Raw genomic sequence first — 23,924 nt, forward strand, 5'->3', positions numbered from 1 at the left:
CTTGAAGAGGTCCTTTACATCCCTTGTAAGTTGGATTCCTAGGTATTTTATTTTCTTTGAAGCTATTGTGAATGGGAGTTCATTAATGATTTGGCTCTCTGTTTGTCTGTTACTGGTGTATAAGAATGCTTGTGATTTTTGCACATTGAATTTGTATCCTGAGACTTTGCTGAATTTGCTTATCAGCCTAAGGAGATTTTGGGCTGAGATGATGGAGTTTTCTAAATATACAATCATGTCGTCTGCAAACAGGGACAATTTGACGACTTCTTTTCCTAAGTGAATACCCTTTATTTCTCTCTCTTTTCTATCTGTATAGGCCCAATAATACAAGTACATACATATTGTTTTACACAATTCCTTTTAAAATAAGAGGAAGTCTGGCTCTGTCATGCAATGGATAGCACATTGGGCTTCTGAAATAAGATAGGAAGAAGAAATATTCCATTATATTCATTTTTGTAATTGCTTACATAAATTACCATTATTTGTACTCTTGTTTTTTCCATGTGGATTCAAGTTACTTTCAGTGTCACTTGCTTTCAGCCTGAAGAATTTTCATTAGCATTTTTTGGAAATTAGAAAGGCTACCAATACATTCTCTGTTTTTGTTCATCTAGGAATGTCATTATTTAGCTTTCACTTTTGAAAAGTAGTTTTGCTGCATATAAGATTCAGGTGGACAGTTTTTACTTTAAGCCTCTTAAATATGTTCTTCCACTGCCTTCTAGCCTACATTTTTTTTTTTTTTTCTGGCTAGAAGTCAGCTGCGTATCTTATTGGGGTTTCTTTATACTTGATGAGTAATTTTTTTTTCTCTTACTACTTTTAAGATTTCCTTTTTATCTCTGGATATCAACATTTTGTCTATGAAGTGTCTGTGAATCTCCTTGTGTCCATCCTACTTTGAGGTCCTCTGTCTTCTTGCATGTTCTGATCAAAGTTTTTCATCAACTTTGGGAAATTTTCAGCCATCATTTATTTAAACATTTCTTCTGTTCCTTTCTCATTCTCTGTCCTTCTCTGATACTCCCATTACACATATGTGGGTTAGCTTAATACTGTCTCATATTTTTCTTGAGTATCTGTTCATATATCTTCGTCCTTTATTCTTTCTATGCTTAGTACATAATCTCCATTGATCTGTCTTCAGGTTTACTGGTTCTGCCTTTTGCTAGCACAAATCTGCTGTCAAACCTCTCTAGTGAGATTTTCATTTGGGTTATCATACTTCCAGGTCCAGCATTTCAATTTGAGTCTTTCTTATAATTTACACGTCTTTTTTTGGCAGGGCGTGGGAGACAGAGTCTTGTTCTGTTGCCCAGGCTGGAGTACAATGGCATGATCTCAGCTCGCCACAACCTTCGTCTCCTGGGTTCAAGTGATTCTCCTGCCTCAGCCTCCCGAGTAGCTGGGACTATAGGTATACACCACCACGCCTGGCTGATTTTTGTGTTTTTAGTAGAGACAAGGTTTCACCATTTTGGCCAGGCTGGTCTCAAACTCCTGACCTCAGGCAATCCACCCCTCTCATCCTCTCAAAGTGTTGGGATTACAGACGTGAGCCACCACGCCCAGACTACATGTCTTTATTTGTATTCTCTATGTGATAAAACATTGTCATCAGACTTTCCTTTAGGTATTTAACCATGGTTTCCTTTGTTCCTTGAACATATTTATAGCAGCTGCTTTCACATCTTTATCTTCTAAGCTTACCCTTTGGGTCCCTTCAAAGGTGACTTCTACTACCTGCTTATTTTCTGTGTGTAGATAATACTTTCCTGTTTCTTTGTATGGGTCATATATTTTTTTTGTGGAAAACTGAATGATATGCTGTAGAGTCTCTGGATGCTGATTTTTCCTCCCCTTTCCCACCTCCAGAGTTGTGGTTGCCGTTTGTTTGGACATTTGCTTATTTGTTCAGTGACTTGGCTGAGCTAATCCTGCAGTTTATTTCTACTGCAATATGTAGCTTATGATGATCTTGTTCAGATTTGTTTTCCCTTGGTTTTAGGTTTTCATCTGGCCACCTAGGTTTTTCCCCTGGGCATGCCACATATTGGTCAAAAGTTAGTGTGAGAGAGTATGTGTGTGTGTGTGTGTGCGTGGTTTTTTTTTTTTTTTTTGGAGATGGAGTCTCGTTCTCACCCAGGCTGGAGTGCAGTGGCGCGATCTCGGCTCACTGCAAGCTCCGCCTCCCGGGTTCACGCCATTCTCCTGCCTCAGCCTCCCGAGTAGCTGGGACTACAGGCGCCCGCCACCACGCCCGGCTAGTTTTTTGTATTTTTAGTAGAGACGGGGTTTCACCATGTTAGCCAGGATGGTCTCGGTCCCCTGACCTCGTGATCCGCCCGCCTCCGCCTCCCAAAGTGCTGGGATTACAGGCGTGAGCCACCGCGCCGGCATCGTGTGAATGTTTTAAAGCTTCCTATCACACTTCACGGAATTTATGTATTTTTGCCTCACTTTTTGTTACTGATGATTACTAGTTTGGAGATTATTCATGAGAGGATACAACTTTGGAAATGTACATAGCCTTCCAGACTGTGAGAGATGAGTGTGATTTAGCAGTTTTGTTTAAGCTGCTTGTGCCAGTGAGGGTTCGCCCTGTGTTGATGGGTCTGTGTGTAGACTGGGGAATGCTTGCAAGTCAGCCCTGTATCCAGCTCTGATTTCTCCTGAATGGAGGTAACCTAGTACATGCACACAGACTTCCTGACCCTAAGAGTGGTGGTGATCCCAGGAGGGCTCTTCTTAGCTGTTTGTTTTCTTGGTTCTTGCTATGAAACTTCTGGCAACTTGGTCATTTTTCTTGTATCATGGAGCTATCAACCTTCTCTTACTTGCTCTCCACTGAGATCTTCATTGTTTTGGACAAAACCTTTAAGCATGGAGTTCTCCACTCTCTGTACAAAATAAAGTTCATTCCCTCAGATAGAGCTGTGGAATTGTGCCCTAATGGCCTGCCTTCTCCTGGGCAGAACCCTTATGTCATTGCACTGAAGATTGGGGGAAGCACTTGCTTTCTCCAGAATGACCCCTTTGCTCTATTCTTGGACACCTAGATGGCTGGGAACAAAAGGTAAATACATGAATTTAAAGTTTGTCTTATTTGCTATAGGTTGTTGCAAGAGAAATTTCTAGCCTACTTAAAATTTTGTAAACTCAGTTTACAGTTTAATAATATGCACCTGTGACTTAGGGTTTTGTTTCCATAATGATGATAAAAATCTCCAAGTTTCTTATGTTTTTGTTTATTATGATGCTTTTATTTTCATTTTGAACCTTTATAAGGTAGCAAGTAATTTTACATGCATACTTTTTATAATAATTGCATAATTAATATGCTTTGCATGCAAATTTGTAGAAACACAGAAGTTAAATGTTGCCACTGGAGAGTTTTATTCCTTTTTCCTCTAGATGTTAAAATGAATATATTCTGAGCAAGCCATATATTATCTAATGCTGGCTTTGGTCCTTTCTAATTCCGTATTATAATATCCAGATGTAAAAATAGTAGTTTTAGGTTACTTGTCCTTTCCAGTTATTTAGAGGAAACATATCTGAAAAAAGATCATTTGAAGGAATGATCTAAGAAGGAATAAGAGGCAAACTAATGCATAAATATGGGAAATGAGAACCGTTTTGAAACTGGGTTCAAATTCCAGCATCATCACTTACTTGTTGTATCCTTGCACAAAACTAAGCTTGACCTTTCCTATTGGCAATATATATGGGATAATATTTACCCGATAGGGTTTTGTGCATAAAACCAGATTATATATCTAAAACCTGTCCCTTAATACCTAAAAAAGAGAAAGTAACCTGATGATAGCTAATCATTAATTTGTCATTTTCAAGTCTACTTGCCTTCACTGATGGTATACTGGTTTAAGAAATTTGATATCTTTACATATTAATTATATGTGATGTAAACATTTTCTTACTTTAAAAGATCCCCTTTATCTGAAATTCAAAGTATACATTTGTAAAATTTTAAATGAATAACTCTTCAAATGTACTGCTTATTTTCTGATTTCCAGAATAAAGGCAAATACATATAAAAACTCCTGTTTCTTTAGTATGTAGCTCCAGAATTACACAGTATTGTCCCATCTGCTAGTTTATCTTTGACTGTAAAATCAGAGATGCAGTTCCCACATAAGGAGTCCCTAGAGTAAGGCATTGTAAGGATAGATGAATAGAATGAGGGATGGATTTCAGAGATATTTGGAAACACACATGCACTGTTCTAACCATTGAGATACCTTAATTCATGACAGAGGAGCTGTAATGAAAGCTTTAGCATTTGATGTTTGCTTTGTTTTGTTTTTGCTTCAATATTTGACTATTATTCATACTGAACTATAAGCTCCATGAGAGTTGGATCATGCCTCTTTCATTCACCATGGCAAACCCAATACCTCTCCCAGCATTTTACATACACAGGTCTTGATCAATACCAGTTTAATAAATAAATTTTAATTATAATTATGTACTTTATTATACTTTATAAGTTTTATAAAGTATATGCTATTTTTCCTCTTCTACAATCTGAATGTTATATAGAGATTACAAATCTGAATTTTTGTTTGCTTTAAACATATGTATTACTTAACAATATAATATATGCAACATACTTTTAGGAAAAGTAGCTTTATTTCTAATAGCCAAATATTGGAAATAAATCAAATGCCCAGTAACAGATAAATGTATAATGAATCGTGATGCATCTATTTCATGAAATGCTACTCTGTGATAAATCCATATACAACAAATTCCAAAGGAGACAAATTCTCCCATGTTTTGGAGGGAAAGTCCAAATCTCTTTAAACCTAAAATTAAATAAATAAATTAATAATATTCCATCAAATAGCAATTGGTTTAAGTCCAGTACCTTTAATATGGCATACTAGTTCTTCCACTATCTTGTCCCTGGCTACTACTGTAGTTTCATTAACTGGGTACTTTTTCCATATTTTCCTTCAATTTCCTATCTTTATATTGTTTTCTCAATGTAGAATTTCCTTTCTTGCTGTATCTGTAAAACTTATACACAAAAAATACACATACTAATAATGTTATTTATACTTTAATGATAAGGATTACCTTGAAATATGTCTATGGCACCTCAAGCCTGGGTTAGGAATTGTCTGGGTTATTATAATACTCTGTGCACAGCTTGTTGGTCATACTTCTCACATTTCATTATGGCTATACCTTAAATAATCTGTCCTTCCACTAGGCTGTGAAGGTAGGAGTAAAGTTTCATTTTTTCTCTGTATTTCTATAACTACCATATAGCCTGGAGCAAGTCAGAGTCCTATAGTCATTGAGCTAATAAGTATGAATTGTTAAATATCTCTTTCAAAATTCCTAGGAGAGAAGCCTGAAGAACAAAGCAGCCACAGATCAACAGGAGTATAGTTTATTAGAGGCTGATTACAGGCTTTTTGCTAATGAGCTCTGCTGTCCATAGGCGTCATCATGGGGTTCTCAAATCTAATGATATTATCAGTTTTCAGACAAAACCCTCCCTCCATACCTTTGCCGTCAATCTGAATAAAGTGGTTACAAAAGAAATTGATATTTACTTTTTACTATGATAGGAAATGGCATGTATATGTGTCTTCATTCATTCAGTAGATGCAACACAGGGTAGTAGAATGATCAGTTTCCTGTATAATTAATTGTAAGAGCTAGAGTTCATATAATCAATAATTATTAAAATAAAAATATTCTCTCTCTAAAATAGCATTACCATACCCTTTGTGGCTTTCTATTAATGAGTTATTGTCCCAATTTTTATATGTTTCAAGTCTTCAATAACAATCAGAGCTGAAATAATAAACAGTGACTATTATTGTTCTAATAAAGAAAATGGTTACTTTTGCATAATGGGTAAGAGGATAACCATTCGAATCAGACAGAAGTAGTTGCTTATTTGAGTTATGACATTTACTGGCCATATTATCTCAAAGAAATTAGCCATTCTGAACCTCAGCCTCTTTATCCATAAAATAGAAGAATAATAGTAGCTATTTCTTGGGATCACTGGTAGGGATAGTAGGTTTAAATGACACAGTGAATTCAAGAAAGTATTTGGGACAATGTCTGATAATTAATAAATGCTCCAGAGTCCTAGCATTTTTTGTTTATTATTAAAAAAATACTGTAACTCACAATAGATATAAAGGAAAGAGCACAAAACATGAGGATAAGTTTAAACATGAGGTGATAAAGTCAATACCAGTGTCAAGAAAAAGCACAGCTAGGTCAAGAAAGAGAACACTGCAAGCCAGGAGCCTTTGCTTGCGCCATCCTCATCACAACTCTCTCTCTCTCCTTTAGCATTAGCAAGTATCCTGAATTGCATGAAAATCATTTCCTTGCATTATTTTAAAATTTTACTACCCACATATGTATTGCTAAGCAATATTGCTTGTTTTTGACCTTTATATAGTAAAGTCATCTCAAAAGTCAGCAATGGAAAAACAGAAATATCTAATTAGAAAATGGACAAAATAAGTGAAGATATTTTACTGAAGAAGATATACAGATTACCAATAAGCATATGAAAATGCTTCATCTACATAAAGGGATGAAAAGATGTTGGAAAGGTGTTCAACATCACTAACCAATAGGGAATTACAAATTAAGTCCATTATGAGATATCAATACCCAACTATTAGAATAGCTAAAACTTAAAAAGTAGTGACCAGCAGATTTGAGTGAGGATGTTAATAAACTGGATCTCTCATATTTTGTAGGTTTAAATGTAAAGTAATACAGTTTATCAATTTCTTTAACATTAAACATACTCTTATATAACCCAGCAATTGTACTACATTTATTCCAGGAAAATGAAAACTTATGTCCACACAAAAACCTGTACATGATTGCTCATAGTAGCTTTGTTAATCACCCCAAACTGAAAACAACCTGGATATCATTCAAAGTGTGAATAATTAAATAAAATGTGGTATATTCATATCATAGAATACTACTCAGCAGTAGAAAGGAATAAACTGCAACAACTTGGATGGATCTTAAACGTATTAGGGTGAGTGAAAAAGCCAGTCTCTAAAGGTTATATGCTATTTATATTACATTCTCAAAATGACGAAATAATATACATAAAATATAGATTAATAGCGACCAGGGATTAGGGATAACAGAAGGGATAGAGATGAGTGTGACTTTAAGGGAGTAGTATGAGGAAGATCTTTGTGGTGATGGAATGGTTCTGTATCTTTGATTGCAGTAATTATTACACAACTGTAAATGACATAGAAGTATATACCTACATCATACTAATGTTAATTTCTGAGTTTTGATGTTATACTACAGTAATGTAAGATGTAATAAAAATTGAGGGAATCTGGATAAAGGATATGTGTCACCTCTCTGTCCTATTTTTGCAGCCTCCTGTAAATGTATAATTATTTCAACATAAAAAGTTTAAACAATGCTTCATCTACATAAAGGGATGAAAATAACACAGAAACAAAAGAAGATAGAATAATAGAAATTAAAAGTCAAGGCTTTATTTCAAATATATCAATACTTAAGTTAAACGTAAATGAAATAAAGTCTTAATTTAAAGGCAAAGACTGTTAACCTGGATAAAAAAAGTGTGCAATCCAACCATAGTTTTTTTTTAAGTAAGAATCATCTATTAATTATATACATACAAACAGATTGATAATACAGAGATTTTTGTGATTACATTTTGCTTTAACGTGGAGAATTTCTTTTAGTATTTCTTGTTTTGTGACTTTGCTGGATATGAATTTATTTTGTATTTATATTTCTGTAGATGTTTATATGTCATGTTGATTTTCGAGGGATATTTTTTACTAGTAGAACTCTAATGTTCTTTTTACAAAATTTCAACACATCCAAGATGCCATTGCAGTAACTTCTTGATTTCATTGCTTTTTGATGAGAAGTCAGCTAAAATTCTTACCATTGATTTCTTTATATAATATTTCTTTGTATTCAACTGCCTTCAGTAGTTTTTCTTTTTCTTTTAACAGTCTAAGTATGATACACCTAGTTTTTCTTTGTATTTATCCTGCTTGGCATTATCTAAGCTACTTGGATCTTTGGTGTTACCTTAAATGAAATTTGGGAATGTTAGGATGTTATCTATTCAAATATTTATTGTGTCCATCTTGAGCTTCTTCCTTTTCTATGGCAACTATACATACATTAGACTGATCTTGTCCTAAAGCCTGTGATACTCTCGTCTGCTTTTTCTTTCTTTCTTTTGGTGTTAGTCTAAGCAATATTGCCTGTTTTTTTACCTTCATACAGTAAAATCATCTCAAAAGTCAACAACAGAAAAACATAAGGCGGATCTATTGATGAAGTCCTCTATATATTCATGCATGTTGCTTACCTTTTCCACAAGATCCTTTAACATATTAACCTTAGTTATTTAAAACTACCTATCTGACCATTTCAACATCTGGACCATTCTTGGGTCTGATTTAATTACTACTTTACTTCTTGCTGATGGGGCAGTTTTTTTCCATGTGTTTCCTGTGTCTTCTGGTTTTCAGTTGAATGCTGGACACTGCATGTAAAAATAATAGAGGCTGAAGTCAATACCATCTTTTCCTGGAACAGCACATATTTTTTCTTCTCCCAGGCTTATGGTGAGAGATTGAGTAAAACTTTTCTGTCATTTGAACTGTATTTGGCCTTGTGACTGCTTTCATCGAATTCTTCATGCCTGTGCTATATTCTCACCCTTCCCCTGTGATATATTGCTATTGCTTCTTATCAACTGAAGTCTCATGGTGAGGGTAAAGATACTTTTTGTTTATGCTCTTCTTGCCTTAGTCCTGAATGGGCAGTTTTCATATGAAGTGTAGAGACAGCCCTTTTTTTTTTTTTTTTTTTTTTTTTAAATAGCAGTCTCATGGTGAGGGTAAAGATACTTTTTGTTTATGCTCTTCTTGCCTTAGTCCTGAATGGGCAGTTTTCATGTGAAGTGTAGAGACAGCCCTTTTTTTTTTTTTTTAAATAGCATTTCTGCCCTTTTTCAAATGCAAGTATCCTCTCTTCCTAGTTAACCTAGAGTCCAGAAAGTAAACAAATTTCCTGTTCCCCTTAAAGGGCTACAAACCTAAACTTTGTATCTCTGGAGACTAGGATAAATGAGATTCCTGTTTCTCCTCCATTTGCAGCAAATATATGCCTTGTTTCAGTACAAGAACCTAGAAGGAGTTTCCTACTCCAACCCCAGCAGCAGATGACTGTATCAGGAAATAATTTCTTGTTCCTCCTTCAGTACCAAACAACTTCTTGAAATCAGAATGTCTATGGTGTTGAAAAGTTACCTGCCTTGTCTCTAGAAGCAGTCTATATTCAGACTTTAAGAAGGTGTTCACATTTCAGCCTTTTTCTCTCAGCTGCTTCTATGGTGGCCACTTACTTCCATGCTGTACCAAATATGTAACAGTTTATGTATCCTGTTCTCCTAGGAGGTTTATCAACTCATTGATCTCAGTTTTCCAGGTTGCCTTAAGAGCTGAACTATCTGATATGCTCTAAAAAAATTATGGTTTTGTAGGTTATCTGTCTTGTTTTTTGATTGAATTTTTTTGCAGTTTTCTACATCCTAAGTGAAAACAGTTTCCGTTTATATAGTTGAATGCTGTACATTTAAATTATTGCATAGATCAGATAGGAAACATTTTTGGTCTCTGGATGTGAGTTGTTCGTTTTATTGACTATGTTACACCATCAACCTTTTTGTTCCCTGCATAAAACTTGACTGTGTATTCATGCTGCTGTTTGGAGTTTCTACATGACAATTTCCTTTAGACTTTTGGCTTATGGCCACTCATTTCTATAAAAAACAAGTTTTAAACTCTTTCCTACAATGACTTTTGGCACTTGAAAAAAAATACAGGAGTCTGGGGAAACAGTAACCAATTTTTGTACAAAATGTTACTGTAATACCAATGATGGAGCAAGTAATGGCAGCAGCCTCATGTGGATCTCATAGAAATATTTGGCCTCAAACAGAAGCCATCCAGTAAAACTACCCATTTTGACTCCCCTTTTTAATTTCCATAATTTCAACTGAGGGACAGTCCAATTCAGGCTAAAAATGGAACTGTAGTAGCTGTTTACTTCAACTCTCTCCTCCTCTCTTTTAAGGCATCAAACTCTAAATAAAAACAAAAACAAAAACACTACAACATCAGGACTACCATTAATGACTTTCTGATTTTTGCAAAATCACTTAGCTTGTCTATGGCTCATTGTCTTCATTTATGAAATTAGCTAATTTTACCTACTCTAACAGTCTTAAAAGAGAAATTACAATGAAAAAATGTTAGCTGCAATAAACAATAAATATGTGTGTTACTATTTCCTATTCTCATTTTCTCCTTCTTCCAGATTGATCTGGCCCTAACGTATACTATTCTATAGAGCAGCGTAGTTTATTTAGGTGATTTGACTGAAAAATTGCTATCCTTTTTTTCATTCATGATTATTTGAGCATTCCTACTTTGTCTTTGTATTTATTCAGAAACTTCTAGATTCTTCTTAATTGAGGTATATAACACATTCATTTGAAAAAGTCTCAAGAAGTTATGCCTGCCCTTAATTTAGATTTGGTATTTCTATTACTGGCTAAAGGCTATGGGGTTTAATAAGTAAAGAGACATTAATAGGAAATTCATTAGTTAAGGTTATCTTAACATCCCTAATTATTAAACACTGGTTGATTATATTAAAACCTATTTTGTTCATTGCAGTCATTGGTATCTGACATTGAGAGAGAATAGAGTTGTATTTTTATTTTACATTTCTCAAAGTAGCAACTTAGACACATTCAATGTTTTCACACAATAGCAATTATAATTAGGGTCAAATGCATATGCTAGATACCCCCTCTTTGTGCAATCATAAATAGCAATTTTATTAATAAATGGGCTAATGTTTTCTTTTAGTTTTGTGATTTAGGCAACACATTGTTATCACTATCCAGTTCTGTCTGGGATTAGTAATTTTGTTCTTTTATTAATAATCTGATATATTTGTGACTTATTTAGGAGGCAGTAACTTACAGGAATAGCTCACAGGCTTTGAAGTGAGATCCTTTTGAATCCACCCATTATTGACTACACATCTAGAGCAGGTGGTTGCTAAGCCTTGAATTCTCCAATGGTAAAATGGAGAAGATAACTTTTTAGAGCTGTTGTGAGGGTTGAAGAAGACAGTGCATGTAAAGCTCCTGCCCTATTACTTAGTACCATCCAAAAGCTCAAGAAATGGCACAAGTGATGATGATGATGATGATGGTTGCCTTTTTCTATTTCTATTTTTTATATTTCTTAGATTCTAAGTTTCCAGAAGGTAGAAGCTCCATTTACACACAGTACTGTCTAAACTGCTCTTAGCATAATGCCACCCCATCAATATTCTGTTTTTGACAGTTTCTTTTTCCCAGATCACTGCTGTCAGTTCTCATTTGTACAGTCTTACAGAGACAGAGCCACATCTATTTACCTTGCTCAATAAATCCACATTACTCTAACAAATATTTCTGGATTATGCTGCTGATTCAGCTGTCTTGTTTCCCCTAATCAAGTTGAGAATATTCCAGCATGTCCTCTATTTATGAATATGCTTTAATTCAAAATGAAAGAAAGACTATGACTGGTTCAATTAGCTTGGCCTAACACAGCCTCTGAGCTTAATTTTCGGATTAACACGGGCACTTTTGCCATTTCATTCTTTCCTTGGCTCCTTCTGCTATGTATGATTTCAAGATGATGATTCCCTTTGGACTTTTGGCTGAAGGCACTTGTCACTTCCAATTCATTATTTTCTTGATATTTGCTCACTGCAGAGCATCTGTCCCCTATGCAAACAGCTTTGGAAGAGGATGTACATCTCTGAAATAGCAAGAGAAATATGATGCCTGATTATAAGTTTAGGAAAATAAAAACAGAGGAGGGTTCTTTTAAGGTTTTCAAAATTTTCTATGAATTTATCATATTTAAGCTGCTATTTTAGTTTCTGGCAGGTATATTTTCTATAACAGGGAAGGCTAGTCTGCTCTGCACATGTTTTATTTAACATTGCCTTCCTGTGTCGTGTGGTCTGACTAAAAATTTTATAAGTTAACTGGAAATTTGCATATTTTAAGTACACATTGGATGGAATTTCTTCTTGAGGGACATAAATAAACAAAAACAGCCACTAACATATGTCACAATTTTTTTTGACACATGACATATATTTAGCTAAATTTGTTAGTACTTTCTATTAAAAGTTTTTAGAACTTCCATTGACTGTCTTCTCAAGTAGGTTACCAGTTAAACGCTCAAAATACTAATGGTTCTAGTTTTCATATCAATTACTTATGTTCAAGACAAAATCCTGAAGTATTTAACAAATTATTGCAGTCTGTGACGTCCATAACAATTGAGCATAGCTTGTTACAGTGGACTTACAGAGAACAATGGACTTGAAGTAAGGAGTCTGAACACTTGTTTACTGAATATGCAACTCGAAGTCAGTCAATGAACTTCTTTGGATCTATAAAACACCTGCTTTCCCTGGCTGATGGGGCCTCTGGAAAATCTATAAAAAACAGCAGCTAGAAAAATGTTTAGTGCACACAGCAAGCAAGTTCTCTTGTGACCTACACATGAAAGATATCATTGTTATTATTTTTCTCTTTGCAATTACAGCTCCATCCTCTACTAGGAATTCTTTGTGCTTTACTTCTAAGGACATGACAGTCAGTAATTAGTTCCTCAAATATTCTGAGTACCTACTGGTACTAGGCACTGTGGATACAGTAAAATCAGAACAACAGGGTCAAAACTTAGCTCAGAATTAACTATTTAGAAAGCAATGGAATCTGGAGTTTGCTTCAGGTTTCAGTGTGCCACACAGGTTATTTTTAGTATAGGTGTCAGGGTAAAATAGGGAAAGCTATAAACAAATAATAGTAATACAACAAACTTAAAGGAGATATTGATTTGAAATAAAAATAGTAGCCTGAGATTTACCTTGAGAAAAATGGGTACTATAAAACCTGTTTTCTACGTTTTGAAAAAACAAAACACATGGCTGTGAAATGAGAAATTCAGTTGATCAGCTTAACATTCACAGTGAACATGCCAAAGATCTGAAAACTATTGCATTTGCCACATTCCACTGTTTAGAAACAGTTGGGTGTCTGGAAGGGTATAGAATAATTAGCTGATGATGGAAGGGCATTTTTCACTTTGTATTGATACACTTGGATTTCCTTGAGAAGACATGTAAGTAAAGGTTTACAATGAATGACCTTTCTGCTCCATACTGATAAGCATTACCATTAATGCCTAAGAGCAAAAAATGTTCAGTAAATCTGGACATCTTTGAGGAGTCATCCTGTGTCCGGAATTGGTGGGTTCTTGGTCTCACTGACTTCAAGAATGAAGCCGCGGACCCTCACGGTGAGCGTTACAGTTCTTAAAGATGGTGTGTCTGGAATTTGTTCCTTCACACGTTCAGATGTGTCTGGAGCTTCTTCCTTCTGGTGGGTTCGTGGTCTTGCTGGCTTCAGGAGTGAAGTTACAGACCTTCGCGGTGAGTGTTACAGCTCTTAAAGGTGGCATGGACCCAGAGAGTGAGCAGCAGCAAGATTTAGTGCAAAGAGCAAAAGAACAAAGCTTCCACAGTGTGGAAGGGGACTCAAGCGGCTTGCTGCTGGCTAACTTAGGCAGCCTGCTTTTATTCCCTTGTCTGACCCCACCCACATCCTGCTGATTGGTCCATTTTTCAGAGAGCTGATTGGTCCATTTTGACAGAGTGCTGATTGATGGGTTTACAATCCGTGAGCTAGACACAGAATGCTGATTGGTGCGTTTACGATCCCTTGGCTAGACATAAAAGTTCCCCAAGTTCCCACCAGATTAGCTAGATACAGAGTGCTGATTGGTGCATGTATAATCCTCCAGCTAGATATAAAAGTTCTCCATGTACCTATCCAGCTCAGGAGCCCAGCTGGCTTCACCTAGTTGATCCTGCATCCTGGCTGCAGGCAGAGCTGCCCACCAGTCGCAAGCCCTGCTTGCACTCCTCAGCCCTTGGGCTGTAGATGGGAGAAGGGGGCGGAGCAGGGGGCGGAGCAGGGCGCGGAGCCCGCCGGGGAGGCTCCGACCGCGCATCGCAGGAGGGGAACTCAGACATGGCGGACTGCAGTTGGGAAGCGCCGCTCCGCGGGAAGGCAGCTAAGGCCAGGCAAGAATTTGAGTGAAGCGCCGGCGGGCCGGCACTGCTAGGGAACCCTGCCCAACCTCCACAGCTGCTGGTCCGGGTGCTAAGCCCCTCACTGCCCTGGGCCGGCGGCGCCAGCAGGTCGCTCCGTGTGCGGGGCCCACAGAGCCCGAACCCGCGCCCGCCGTGACTTACACTGGCCCGCGAGCGCAGCCCGCAGCCGGGTTCCCGTCCGCGCCCGCACCCCCGCCCCCGGAACTCGCACTGGCCTGGGAACGCAGCGTGCAGCCCGGGTTCCCGCCCGTGCCTCTCCCTCCTCACAAGCAGAGGAGGCGGTTCCAGCCTCAGCCAGCCCAGAGAGGGGCTCCCACGGTGCCGTGGCGGGCTGAAGGGCTCCTCGAGCGCCGCCAGAGTGGACGCCGAGGCCGAGGAGGTGCTGAGAGTGAGGGCTGCAAGCACATTGTCACCTCTCAATCCCACCACTTAGCATACACTAGTTGAGCTGAGGTGTTTCACCTGTTTTCCTTTGGAGAAAAGCTACTATTGGAGCCTGAACCCATAGTCTTATAAAATCTCAGCCTCTTTGTACTATGGATTGTATGGAAGATTAAATCAGAGTCATATCTCTTTCATTTGAAAAGGTTCCCTTCCTTTATTACAAGGTATTCTACAGAGATTTCGGTTTTTCTGCCTTTATATTGCCTTCAACAAAATCTTCATAATAAGCCTCTAGTGGATTTTGGGTGGGTGAACATTAAATGACTTCTACCTTCCAGAACTTTTTAGTGTTGGATATGGCAGTGGAACAGGAATTGGGAGGTTAGTGAGTATGTGCAGTTTGTTTCAAGTGGGATTTGTAGAAGTAACCTGACTTATCTGGGCTTAAGTTTCCTTCTTTGTAAAATGAATGAGTAGGATGAACATATCTCTTAGATCACTTTAACTCAACTGAACTGTTGAGCAATTAGGTGTCAAGGATACAAATATTTCTGGAATCCTATATTCGAGGGCATTAATAATTTTCTATTCTATGAAATGTAGCTGTAGTCAGGTAGAATATCTCACTATTTCCAACATATAACATGATTATTTTCCTTCTTTTGATTTTTTCTGTGAATTTTTCTTCATCTGGCATGCCTATTTAATCCAATCTGAATATCTAAATCCCACTCATATGTCAGGGACAAAGCTTGAAAGTCTGACGTAATCACAATTATGTACTGTATCTCTTAGAAACACATAGAACTTACCAAAGAGGTAACTACACTCTACACATTTAATAAATACTAATCCTAATAGCTTAATTAATAACTTTTTAGCTTTTAGCATTGCAAAATTCTACAATAAATGAATCAGATACTGTTTCCCAAAATAATGGTATTGTGAACTATTATTATGTTAGTCTCGAGTAGATCAAGCGTATTTCCTCTACTTCTAAATTTAAAAAGCAACGTTTATAATATTTGGCTTATGCTGTGCTGTAGTCTGAATGCTTGTACAGCCCATCCCCCAAATTCGTATTTTGAAATCCTAACCCCCAACGTGATGATGGTATTAAAAACTGGGGCCCATGGGAGGTATTAGTTCATGGGGCTAGAACCTTCATTAATGAAATTAGTGCCCTTATAAAGGAGATTCTAGAGAGATCCTCACCCCCTTCTTCCAGGTGCGGACATATAGAGAAGCTGCCATCTATGAACCAGAAAGCAAGCTCTCTCTAGACACTGAATCTTCTGGCACCTTGATCTTGCACTTTCCAGACACCAGAACTGCAATAAGTAAATTTATGTTGTTTATAAACTGTCCAATTTATGGTATTTTGTTATAGTAGCTGAATCTGACCAAGGCAGCTTCCTATATAAGGAAACGAAGTACCTAACCAGACATTTTTCTTTAGCAGTTTCAACCAAGTAGAAGTTTAAGCATGGCTAACACTACAAGGTCACATAAAGAAAGGTTTACATGACATCATGCTTTTGTCCCAAGGAGAAGATTTTGTACGCTGAGCACCAATGAGAAATATTTTAAAATAAAAGCCCATTCTCTAAGAAAATATTACAGATAAATGCACAAAGAAGAAAATAAAATACCTTCCAGTGTTGACAAAGCAAGTAGCAAGCATTTCTGAAGCATATATTGAAGACACCCAAAACAGACGTTTAAAATCTCAAATTTAAAAACTGGGGCAAACCAAGACTGAACACTACATATAAAGCCTTCAGAAACACTGAAGTAGCAAATACAGAACCATTGCTCCTAGAAGAGATGTAGGGTTAGGTTTCTGGTCCTAACATTTTTGTCAATTAATCAATCATCTTGTGTTTTGTGTGTTTCTAGTTAAAGATACCTCATTTAATATATATTTTTGATTCATTAACATTGAACTCACAGCAGGCACTATGACTTATGCCAGCACAAAACATATCTAACACATCTATTTTCTCCGTAAGGCACATGACAGTCTTCTCACACTGAGGAACACTAGACAGCACTTCAGCACTATAATCAGGGCCCATTTTAAACAGCCAAGTCATCAACAAGAAGCACGAAATGCGAAAAACATGGCATAAATAGACCACAAAATGGACACATGTTTACAGTATGAGAGATGAAACAGGAAGGCACAGTGCTGCCTTGTTTGAATTCAGCTGGAAACATGCTCTTCAGAAAACTCAAATTTTTCACCACTCTGCTTATGTCTGTGAGTGATTGCCAAAGTGAAGTGCATATTAATTTTGAGGTTACAAATACATTTTAGCAAGTAGGCAAATTTGCAAATGTGGAGGCTGCAAATAATGAAGATGATTGTATTTGTTATTAGATCTGTTGAATTCCAATGCTCTTTTTCTTTCCCACCTCCTAATGAAAGGAACTTTATACTTCTCTTGCATATAAAAGTGGTGTACTATCATGTAGAAAAATAAAGCCATACAAAAATATTTTTTATCAATAGAAATTACATCACCAGAAGTCAATGATACCTTTTTATGTATATGTATATATTTGTATTGATATGGTTTGGCTCTGTGTCCTTGCCCAAATTGAACGGTATCGAACTGCCCATATTGAACTGTAATCCCCATAATCCTTATGTGTGGAGGGAGGGACCTAGTGGGAGATGATTGGATCACAAGTGTGGATCCCCCTCTGTTGTTCTTGTGATAGTGAGTGAATTCTCATGAGATCTGATGGTTTTATAGGTGCCATTTCCTCCTTGTTCATGCTCTCGACTGCCACCATCTAAGACGTGCTTCCTCCTCTGCAATGATTGCAAGTTTCCTGATGCCTCCCCAGCCATGCAGAACTGTGAGTCAGTTAAACTTCTTTCTTTTATAAATTCTCACTCTTGGGCACTTATTTATAGCAGTGTGAAAATAGACTAATACCTGCATATAGACATATTTCCTATAAAGTATCATTCTGTTTTAACAAGTGTGGAAAAGAATAATTGCATAACTTTTCCCTTAAGTATTGAGTATAGCTATGTGGAATCATTTTAAATGGTTGCATGATATGCTTTCACTAATCTATTGATAAACGTTTAGCTTGCTTCTAATATTTATCTATTCTGAACACTGTGCTGAAAATTCACCTATCTCTGTATATATGTCCAATTACATTCACAGAAATTTTCTAAAAATACAATTTAGACTTAAATTCCTATTAAACTGTTCTTAAGAAATGTTTTCCCTCTTTTAACCATTCTCTATCTAATGTTGCATATGCTACCGAGTCAATTCTTCTGTTTAACTTGATGTTTGGGGTTATTACCTGTTAGCATGGGAAAATAAATAATCACATCACATTATTCACAACCAAACATTAGTAGATGATCTGTTACAAAAAATAATTACCAGAAGAACTGCAAGAGCATATAAAGTAAAGATCTAGTGCTGATCAATTCTGCAAAAGTGGCAGTGGTTGCAGCATAGCTTTGGAGTCTCTTTAAATCTCCAGACTGAGAAACTAGTTAACATAACCAAAACTCTACAGAGAGCATACACAATATAACTAGGGGACAAGGTATCAAAAACCAAGCAGGCTTTCAACTGAAAGGGCTGAATGTTATTAACATCTATATGGAAGAAAATTGGAAACCAACCAAGTAGGCTGATGGACCTGAGAATAGAAGAATTCCAAAACAGTGACATCTGGAAAGGGCTTCAGGTTAATTTAAAAACAGCAAATATTGGGAGGGACCTTCCCCACTCCAGTAACAACAGAGTGCAAGGGTCTGACTTCAGGAAGATGTGATGAGAACAGGGAAGTCTAACAGCTTTTGTGAAACTTCAAAACTGACTTTTGTGTGTGTGTGTGTGTGTGTGTGTCTCCGTGTCTCCCTAACTCTCAGGAAAAACTATTGGAAGTGGCTTCAAAATTTAGCAAGCTAGGGATAAAGGAGATGGGAGAAACTATTCAAAAAAGAAAAAAAAAAAGTGAAACAGAGTTTAGAATGCTCACAAAGTCCCCACATTTCTAAACACTACATAAAAAAAAAGTTCTTTTATAAAGTTAGAAAAGCTTTTCTAAACCCCATGTTTTTCTAAAGTTTGAAAAAAAATACCGTAGAAAAATGAATAAAAACGCATTAGGGTTACATTCTATACAAATTATTATAAGAAAAAAGAAAATAAAAGTATACCTAGCAATAAATACACCTACCATTCATAAAGACATGCTCAAGAGTGTAACTATTATTTCAGAATAAACTCAGCTGGGCGCAGTGGCTCATGCCTGTGATTTTAGCACTTTGGGAGGCCGAGACAGGCAGATCATTTGAGGTCAGGAGTTTGAAACCAGCCTCGCCAGCATGGTGAAACCCCATCTCTGCTAAAAATACAAAAATTAGCTGGGTGTCTGGCTGTGTGCCTGTAATCCCAGCTACTCAGGAGGCTGAGGCATGAGAATTGCTTGAAGTCGGTAGGCAGAGGCTGCAGTGATCTGGGATCATGCCACTGCATTCCAGCCTGGAGAACAGAGTAAGACTCTGTCTCAAATAAATAAATAAATAAAATAAATTACAATGCACAAATCCACATATGAGATGGCAGAACACAGGAAAGCAGATATAAAATAAAAAAATCACTTCAGATAGAAACAGAGAATAAAATAGAAAGAACACAAGAGAAACACATCAGAAAATTCCTTAAAAGAATAAATGGAGAAAAAAGCACACAAAAAATTGAAAAGTAATAAAAAACATCTGAGAGACAGTTTCAAGTACTAATGGAGCAGATAAAAATGAGAAAACAGAAGTCTCTGAAGAAGGAAGCTGAGAAGAAACACTAAATTATAATTTAATAAAATTTTCTTAAAAATAACAATTTAAAACTACGTGTTGGAAAAGTACAATACATATCTGAGAGTTTGGTACATAGTTGACCCAGCCACAAAACACTAAACTGAAACATATTCTATTTTTTTTTTTTTAATTCAGGAAAAATCATCAGGGGTATGGGGACTGGATGTGATTTCTAAAGGAAAAAAAATTTGATCGTTATCGAACTTTTTTGTCAGCATCAATTTATGCCAGAAAAAACTGGGGTCACACATTTTATATTTCCACAGGAGAAAAATACTTTTTTTGAGACAGGGCCTCTTTTGTCACCCAGGCTGGAGTGCAGTGGTACGATCATGGCTTGCTGCAGCCTCAACTTCATGGGCTCAGGTGATTCTCCTACGTCAGCCTCCTGAGTAGCTGGAATCACAGGTGTACACCAGCGTGTGTGGTTACTTTTTGTATTTTTTGTAGAAATGCGATTTGTTCAGCCATGTTGCCAGGCTGGTTTCTAACTCCTGGACTCAAGCAATGCCCTTGTGTCAGCCTCCCAAAGTGTTTTGATTACTGGCCTGAACCACGGTGCCTGACCAGCAAAGCTCTGTAATATTAAAAGCAGAGTGACATTATCAACTTGCAAGGACTCAGAAAACATTTTTGTCAGGAGCCCTTCCAGCGGAATCTGTGAGTGGATCAGGTAGATCAACTCACAAAATGACAAAATGTTAGTGGTAAACATTAAACACAGCTACTTGTAGGTCCCCACTAAATGAGAGTTCAAGGGAAAGAGGTTCCATGTAATGATGATATACCCAGGGAATGTAGCTCTTGAGACCTAGTTGTACACATTTCTTTGCAATTCTGTTTTCGGAGATTTCTCCTTGGTAGCTTGAAACTGACCATAATGGGAATATTTACACCAAGGAGATCATTAAATGCTACAAATCAGGGCTTTCTGCTTTGTTTTGTGTGTATAATGGTGGTTGCTCAAGATTTACTGTTTTGGTTGAGTTGGGCTGGGCTGCCATAACAAAATGCCATAGACTAGGTGGGCTTAAACCACAGAAATGTATTTTGGGCCACTTCTGGAGGCTGCAAGTTTAAGATCAAGTTGTTAGCAGGATTGCAGTAGTGAGCCTAGTAGGCTTTCCCCTAGGAGTACAGACTGCAGCTGCCTTCTTGTTGTGTGTTCACATGGCCTTTCCTCAATGTCTGTGTGTATTTGTGTGTCCTTCTATGTTGTAGGGGTCAGTTTCTGGTGTCTCTTTTTATTAGGATACCAATCATCTTGGATTGGGGACTCATCTTTTTTACCTCACTTAATCTTAATTACTTTCTTAGAGGCCCCATCTGGAAATACAGCCACATTGAGGGTAGGAGTTTCAACGTCTGAATGTACGAGATGGGGAACATTCAGTCCACAACATTTACTGGTTCACACTGCCAATACAGTACCTATGAGCATGCATAGTGCCTAGACTATGGTCTTGAAATACTGCATCCTGCTAAAAGGAAATCATAACTTCTTGGAGAAGTGGCTGATTTCAGGTTGAGACATAAATGTACAAGTCTAAAACATCTTGTCATTCCAGATAGGAAGCTATCAATGACTAATGATGTCATGTCAAAAAGACTCAGGTCAATTTAAAGAGGGCCCTGCTAGCCAAAGATGGGATGATTTAAGTTTCAAAAATAAAATAATTGCAGTTATTAAAATCATTAGATGTGTTTAAATCCATGAGTTTAATAGTGGTGTTTTCTAAAAACTGGCTTGCCTTCTGGAGTATGATAAGGAATTAATCAATTGTGCTAAAACTGGTAAACAAAGGGAAAATTTTGTTCTGCCTCTTCTATATGAATTGGAATCATAGGAAACCAATAAGGTAGTACAAAAATAGCATCTTTTAATAAAACTAATTAATATCTAAATTAAAAAGTAATGATCAATTATAGCATCTATATTTTTCAATCCTAAGTACATTAATGGATTTAGGCATTGAATATAAAAATTCCTTTTCCAAAATGATAGACAACCAGACATTATGGGCCTCATTTAGGAAGGACATAATACCAATACTATTGCCAGCAGGATCAAACCTGAATCTGCTCAAGCCTCAAGTTCACCTCCCAATTTGCAGAAAATACAGAGCCCAGAGGAACATATTTAAATGTACCACAAGTATGCAATCTGCAAAATCCAGAGACTGTGAGAAACTACAGATTAAACATTGTGTAGATAAAGAACAGGATGTATATTTAAAGGATACATTAAATCAAAATTTTAAAATGGCACGGATAAATGAATGTGTTTTGAAAGACATGTCTGGGCTTTCAAACGTGTGCTAAAGCACACACGTACACACATACACACATAGAGGAAAGTGATTACTGTAAAAGTGAGGGCACTAATTGCTTATGGGAAGGGAGAGGGTTGAAACTGGAGGGACCACAAGAAAGGGGCCTCTGGAATGGTTGGCAAGGCTGTTTTCTTGACCTCTTGGCTTCACCATACATCTGATTTGTGTGATTTATTTTGTTATTATTGTGTGTTTTATTTTGAAATGAATTATTTTTAAAAGGAGCTAATTTCTCAAAATACATGAGGAATCTCCCAAAATACTTGAATAACACAATGAAGAAATATGATTATCAAACTAGAAACTAATACTCATTGCAATTTCATACTTTAAATATAATATGCAATAACTGAAGTTATTTAAATAAATATAAGATGCCAAAACAATTAACTAAAGTATTAAAACTTTCACCAAAGAATGTCTTTGGGGGGCTTCAGATCTTGCCAAACAGTAGTCTAACTGAATTTCATCAATGCATGTTTTTTGCTGAATTGACTGAATTAACTATTGTTTGTCATATTTAAGACAAAGACTTGAAACATATCTGAGACAAAGGACTTGACTAAATTGCCTTGATAATAGTATCTACACTATGGTTTTTTGAAGTGAATACCATACAGAGATGGCAAGAATTAATGTGATAACATATAAAAATTGGTAACATGTTTTAAAAGCCCTTATTATAAAAAAGTTCTTACAAAGTTTATTCAGTGAATACCTTAATCTGTGGTTCTTCATTGAGGTTTATCCAAGCTCCAAGAACAGACTGGGCTGAGATGGTTACCATTGCCAAAGCTGAGGAGAGTATTTCCATCTGCAAGGTGATTTTTTTTTTTTTTTTTTTTTGAGACGGAGTCTCACTCTGTTGCCCAGGCTGGAGTACAGTGGCCAGATCTCAGCTCACTGTGAACTCCGCCTCTGGGTTTTCGCCATTCTCCTGCTGCTTGCCACCACGCCGGCTAGTTTTTTGTATTTTTTTAGTAGAGACGAGGTTTCACCATGTTAGCCAGGATGGTTTCGATCTCCTGACCTCGTGATCCACCCGTCTCGGCCTCCCAAAGTGCTGGGATTACAGGCATGAGCCACCACGCCCGGCCTGCATGGTGATTTTTTATTTGGGATTATATTCTTGTGTCAAGTCAAACAGTAATTCACTTGTTTCCTTTCCTTTCATTCTCCAATCCTCTTCATCCCTATTCCTATGTGCAGTGGTCCCACTGCCAGGCAGGTATGAAAGTTGAACTTAAGTTGCATTTCTGGGATTGAGGGAGGAAGGGCAGTGCTCTACCATATAAAAGAATTAGAGCAACCAGGTCACCTTGAAAGCACCAGAGAGAAAAGGCATCTGGCTCTGAAACTGTTAGCCTTAGGGGGAGGTTATCCTTAGGTTAACAGCTGTGAACCCTCATTAGGGATCACCTGGAACCCAGATCACAGAGGTGAGGAAGCATATTAGCAAGAGGAGTCTTATCTGGGGGCAAACTACTTTGTGGAGTCTTACAAGTTTCCCAGTGTCTTACCCTGGAAAACTTTATGAAGCAATTTATATAATTGAGAGCCCTCTAGAATTTAGGATTTTGTATTATTGTGGATATTTGACCATATTTTGCCCGTATTTTTTTTCCAAGTTTCTCTTCATTATATCCTGCTTTGGTCCCCATTCTTGGAAACCATAAATTTATTCTTAACTTTGATTTTTAAATAGGCTGTACCCACTTCATTATTGCTTGTTCATGTGGTGTTTACTTAGCTTTGCTTCTTCTAAGTCACTCTCATTGCCTTAATCAGGACCCTTGTGCTCCTGTGAACCACCTTCCTACTAATGTCATCACTGGTAGTAAAGTGCAAGAACTCGTGGATAATTATTGTTTTGCATTTATATTATTATTACTTTGCATTTACAAGCCTCCTTCTTCATATGATATTTTATTCACAGTCTTTTGCAGTTCTCATTGAGCATATTAAAGAAATCAGAGCATTGTATAAAGAAATGAAAGAAGAGATTTCATGGAAAATTTGAAATCATTTCTTCATTTCTTAGATGA

Source organism: Colobus angolensis, unplaced genomic scaffold (assembly GCF_000951035.1).
Source record: "Colobus angolensis palliatus isolate OR3802 unplaced genomic scaffold, Cang.pa_1.0 Scaffold7, whole genome shotgun sequence".
NCBI lineage: Eukaryota > Metazoa > Chordata > Mammalia > Primates > Cercopithecidae > Colobus > Colobus angolensis.